Consider the following 6,517-nt stretch of genomic DNA (forward strand, 5'->3'; position numbering starts at 1 on the left):
TGCCAGAAATTTATAGTCTTTTCATAGCAGTGCAGTATGCAATGGACTTTTTTTTTTTCAGGTACCACATTTTCCCCCAGAAAGTATTATTTTTATTTTGATGAATGTTTGCCGAGATTTTGGATTTCCATTCATTTATTCTTGCACACTTTCCTCCCTGCCTACTTGTCCACCAGTTTGCTTTTCTCTTTGAAAAGTAAAAAAAAAATCATTCCTCTACAATCCCCCACCCTCCCAGTCCACTCCACTATTCAGCTATGCAGCTTTCATTCTGGATTCTTGTCATGACAATAATACCTAATCATATATTCCGCCTAAACAATTTCCTCCCTCTTCTGTTTCAATGCAGTGTACACGATTTTTTTAGTGCTCTCTCATCCTTAGACTAAATAGAAGATAAAACATTGTTACCGTGCTGCAAAATCCAAATTAGTCAAATGTTCAAACTACTTGTCTTCCCCAAACCAATCTTATTGTACTTATTCTGGAACACCTAAAAACAAATAATACTTAGGGACATGACATTGCTTATTTCAGACAAAGAAATTGATCACATATTTGTGATTATATTTTTACTCTCTGCTTTGTCTCGAATGATACCTAGTTGTATAGTAGTTAAGCATTCAACTGCTAACCAAATAACAGTCTTCAAATCTACTTGCTGCTGTTCTGCCCATGAAATGCCCCTCAAAGGGAATCCAATTACATGCATGTAAATACAAGAGCGTTTATTCTCCAGAAAATTCCACATGTGGAGACGTTCTCCCTCAGTAGGAAGGTGGCGAGGGAAAAAGCCCCAAGTCCCCCTACTCAATTGCTTTTAAGGCCTTCCTGGGTGCTCCTGTCTGGGTAGGGAGATTGAGATCATGGTTGGTTCGGCAGGGATCAGTCATGTGGGCCGGCTTTTGATGGACTGGCTACTTTGCCAGCCTTTACTCTTTTTTGTGTCACTTAGACAGTAGTTAATTCTTTTGTTTGCAAGGACAGATAAGACTACCTGGTGCATTTGTGTTTGCTTTAAGCTGAGAATTTTTATGGCCCGCTTCTGCTTCTGGTATTAATGGGGTTTTGTTTTTTTAAAAAAATGGGGTTATGCTGTTCCCTCAGCTGCTTCTTTGGAGAAAGATGTTTTAATCTACTTCCATAAAGGTTTCCAACCTTAGTAACCTCATGGGGAAGTTCTATTTTGTGATACAGATTCATTATGATTTAGAGTTGTTTCTATGGGAATGGGTTTATTTTCCCTCATTTTTTATTTTCTTGGCTTGACCTAAGTTTATTCAGGCTTCTCTTTTCTCCACAAGAGACTGACTTTTCACTATTCCTTAATTAACAAGTACTAAAATATGAGACATGCATTTCTCATCAGCTCTCCCAAATATCTATTCATCAGAACAAGACCTATTTGCTGCCAAACCATTATCTAACACAACATCTACTAATTATGTTTTGTTTATTCAACTTCCCATCCCAGGATGCTTACCTCTCCTTTAGTCTATAGGGAGTTGTTCTGCTAACCCAAAGAGTGCCTCTCTTGTGTGAAAGCCACCAAAAGCTATACAGGAGAAAGATGGGCAATCTCTACCTTTACAATGTACAACCTCTGACAGACAATCTCTTCCGGTATGAGTACAGCCTCTGAAAACCCACTGAAAGCTCAGCTTTGAGTCAGTTCTGACCCAGAAGCAATGAGATTGAGTTTGAGTAAACGATAAAAAAAATCCTTTTTTGGAGGGGGTAATTTTGAGACATTTTCAGATTTATTGGATTGCAGAAATACTTATTTGTGTCAATCTTTTAAAATAAAATTGCTTCTTATCTAAGTCTGGATTTGTTTTTATTTGATGATATGAGGATATATTAAAAAATACAACCAAAGCATACTTACTGCCTTCTCTTCTATTCCACTGATAGCAGCCCTCCATTGGGTTTTGAGGTTATAAGTCTTTTAGGAGGAGACCATCTATCTTCCTTATATAAAGTGACTGATGGATTTATTCCCCTAAATTTTGATTATCAGTCAATCACCACTACACCATTAGAGACACTTAAACATATTGTATTTTACCTGAAGCAGTCAACATACAACAAAGATATGGAAAAGTGAATACACAAAATATTATAATGTCAATAGTATTATAGGATTAATATATTTTTTATATAACAAAAGCCCAATGTTAGAAAGTTATGCATTCACGAACTATATTGAAAGTTACCATACAAATACTAAAAATCATCAACCAAGCCAAGATACAGTTTTATTACTTTTTGTTCATTTTATCTACCGAAGGATAACTATAATACAGTGTACTTTCCACCTGATTACATAGAAGATGTACAAACACATCTGTACTTTCATATCCACAGGATATGCACAGGAACTATTTGTATAGAGCCGTCTAATTCTAGATTAATGGAGTGATGAACTTCTGTTTTCTTAGCAAATGCAGTATACCATGTAATTTTGCGTACTTGTAGCTCTCCTGGTAAATAGAGTCATTTCAGATGAAAGTAAGACTTTAAAATATTGTAGTGATATGTGAAGCGAGATAATTGCTGTTCATAATGCAGAAAAGAATATCATCAGCATAAATTCTAGACTTACACCTGAAGCACATGTCTTTACCCTCTAATTTATTAGTACAGTTTGAATTGTATGCCATGATTAACTGGCATTAAGAAAATTGCTGGTCTCCAAACATAAAAATAGATTTAATTTACACCTGTGTAACATGCCCAATATATTTGCTTCGGTTAGGTATGGTTTAGAACATGGAACTAGGCAATTAATCTGTTTTACCAACTCAAGTGCACTCAAATAGTGAAAGAGAAGTGTAAACTCTTTTTATCTGAAAAATAATTAAATATTTATAGAAGGGAAAAACTAAAGGCTAATTACTTTATCATATAATTTGGATCTGTCTTTGCAACATCAGAAGTTACTATTTTACATATAACAGATGCTGTTGTTGTTATTTGTCATTGAATCACCTGTGTCTCATAGCAACCCTATGTACCAGAGCCCTGAACCCTGCTCTATCTTGTGGCAACCTTATTGTCTCTAACACACCTGACCTCATATGTAGAAAATATCATCCGAGAGGCTGGGCTCTATGAGGAGGAGTGTGGCAATCAGGATTGGAAAGAGACTCATCAGTAACCTGCCTGATGCAGGTGACACAACCTTGCTTGCTGAAAGTGAGGAGGACTTCAAGCACTGGTAGAAAAATCAAAGAATGCAGCCTCTGGTCTGAATTGCATCTCAGTGTCAAGATGACCAAGATCTTACCACTGGACTCATAGGCAACATCATGATGGATGGAGAGGAGATTGAAACTGTTAATAGCTTCATCTTGCTTGGAGGCACAATTAACACCCTTGGTACCACCAGTCAGGAGATAAGGAGACACATTTCACTGGAAAAGTCTGCAGTTAGGGGCCTCTCCAAATTGTTGAGGAGTAGTGATGTCAGTGTGAGGGCTAAGGTGCATCTAATTCAGGTCATAGTAGTTCTGATCACTTACTATGCATTTGATAACTGGACAACGAATAAGGATAACAGAAAAAAGAATTGATGCCTTTGTGCTATAGTATTGGAGTAGTGCACTGAACAACTCCTGGATAGCCAAAAGAACAAATGTATAGGCCTTAGAGAGGATGCAGCTGGAGTGCTCTTTGGAGGCATGAATGATGAGGCTTTTCCCCACATACTTCGGACATGTTTCTAGGAGGGGTATTCCTTGGAGAGGGACATTATGTTGGGAATTTTAAAACTTTAATTAGTCTGGGCTCTGAGGCAGATTAATGTCTCTTTCCAGGAATTGAAGTTAAAGGGAACTTACCTGTGGTGACTACCTGGATCTGCTGGAGTGAAATTAGGAGGCATACAACAATGAAGAATCAGGCTGAGTTTGGACATGCTCTATCAATACTGTGGACCTACCGTGCACAGGATAAGGGGAAGATGGTTGCTGACTTTGAGAAACAGGAAGTAATTTGGACTCTCATCTTGTTGACTTGGCCCCATGAGGGGTTAGGCCAAGAGAAGAGACCACTTGGTGTGGAACAGAAAAAGAGTGTAGACTTCTGAGTTTGCAGCAGACCTAGCCTTGGATGTCTTGAAACAAGTTGGCCACAATCTAAGAAAATATTCCATACTGTGATATAATGTTGATGGCTACAATATAAAGGCTTGCTCTTGATTGGATTTCCTTAAGGATGCAGATGCTGAAAAGTTTTAACAGGAACAGAATATTCTTCTGAGAAAGGAATGTGCTTTTTTCCTCAAAGTACCGGTATGCTGTTATTGTTGTTGTTGTGTACCACTGAGCCAGACCCTACCGATAGCTTACTCTCTTGAAGGTTTAATTGCACGGAAGAAGATTGCCCATTCTTCTGCAAAGGAGCTGGTGGATTAGAACCTGTGTGTTTTCGGGATTGCAATGCAGCTTCTTGCCTCTAAGGCCACCAGTGTTCCCTACTGGTATGACAGGGATGGAAAAATGAGAAATTTGCCATCTAAAATAGGAGAGATTAAAACATGAGGAATGAAGTTGTTGATTACATACTTTCATGAAAATATCTATAGTACACTGTAAGGAGAAAGTTACTATTTCCTATGTGACAGTTGTTGGCAAGAAAATCCAGAGGTGGCCAGTTTAGTTTGTCCCTCAATATGGCTTTTCTAGCATAGTTTACAGGCTATGTGTAGGGGAATATCAGTACAAGTGAGGTGCTTTGGCCTATTCACAAAGGGATTGGCAATGTACCTTTTCACAAGGGGATTGGTTGGTCTCAACCATCTATAGGAGGATTGTCTACTCTCACCAATAAATTGAAAGCTCTAGCTGCAGAGAAAAGGAGTTCCTCCTTCACTAGAAGAGACTCTTCATTTATCCAGAGAAGAGAGATGTCCCTCAACCCGTTCAGGATGACTACAGCAGCAAGGCTGAACTGGAGAATTGGATATGAAATGTAACTTTGGGGTGGGATAAACCAAAATTGACTAGACTGAGAACTTTGTTGGACAATTAGAGCCACAAGGCTTGAGGCTGAGTTACCTGTGTACACATTTTGATAGTTGTCTTGACTTTATTTTGTTACTTATCTCAATTACAAAATAACAACAACAACCTATAACTTTTACAATATGGTTCTGTGTGCCCTTTGAGCTATCACATCAGATTTTGGACCCAATCAAGCAGTAATATTTGTGTTGAGATGAGTAGAAAGAAGCATGGGAGTATGGGGGGGCATATATGACCTTATGGGAATTGGTTTTGTGTAATTGATACTGGGGAGGGGAATAGTCTTTCCTTATGAAGCTGGTAAAGATAAGATATGGCACTCCCCATGTGGATCTTGCTCTTTTTCTATCATCTTTCTCCAGAGGAACAGCTGGTGGATCCGAACCACACGCCTTCAAGATTACAATGCAGCTTCTTATAATATTACCACCAAGGCTCTGTACATATAAATATATAAAACTTATGCTTTGTGTTATCCTGTGCAGCAATAGTGCTAGCTTCAGATGCCTATTCATCTAGAATAATTTTCTAACTTATAACCTAATCAATAAATCCACTTACAATTGGAAAAGTTTTGTTATGTGCCCCTCTTGAATATATCTTTCTATGTGGAGTATCTGACTGATTTAGATTGGAAAACTAATAACTTTTGACAATTAAATTATGTAAATACTGTTATGGCCCACAAAGAAAACAAGTCTATCTTGGAGAGGGTGGAACTAAGTTTCTCCTTGGAGGCTAGGATTCTGAAGCTCCATCTCACATACTTTGGGCACATGGAAAGGAATGACCGATCCTTGGAGAAGGACATCATGCTCACAGGGTGGAGGAACAGCACAGGAGAAGAAGACCTCAAATTAGATTAATTGATAAAGTTACTAGGGCAATGAAGATAGGTGTGTCAGGTTCAGTGAGGTTGGCTAAGGACAAGACAGGCTTCAGATCTTTTGTACATAGGGTTGCTATGAGTACTTGATGGTACATAACAGCAACTGCCCTCTTCGATGCCTAAACATTGAGAAGAAAGTGCATGATAGATTTAATATATTTTTCCAATAATAAATGTATACACTGTTGATTGGATCTTGGATTCATTCTCTTACAAACTAGTTTAATTACAGTCATTGCTGTTTTTAATAATTCTTTTTACACTTAGATTCTGTAGGAAATATATGTTTAATATATTTTAACTCCATTCCTACATAAGGAAGTAAAATAAAAATAATGTACATATACTTTGGAAAAAAATGCTCATATTCTTTCACCAGATAGTTTTATAACCATGTCAGGTGACCTGGATAAAAGATCTCAAAGGTTAACTGGAGTAGAAGAACCAAAGTATATAAAGAATATGCAAAGACCTGGAATCAGAAAACCAGAAGGGAAGGACATGTTTGACATTTCTCAAATTGAAAAAACTGAAGGACGACTTTAAACTTCAAGTTTCAATCCTGAAGGATATAAACAAAATGCTGAGTAATGCAAGAAGA

The sequence above is a fragment of the Elephantulus edwardii genome, unplaced genomic scaffold, assembly GCF_000299155.1.
Source record: "Elephantulus edwardii isolate Elephantulus edwardi_28Jun2011 unplaced genomic scaffold, EleEdw1.0 scaffold00253, whole genome shotgun sequence".
In the NCBI taxonomy this organism is placed as follows: domain Eukaryota; kingdom Metazoa; phylum Chordata; class Mammalia; order Macroscelidea; family Macroscelididae; genus Elephantulus; species Elephantulus edwardii.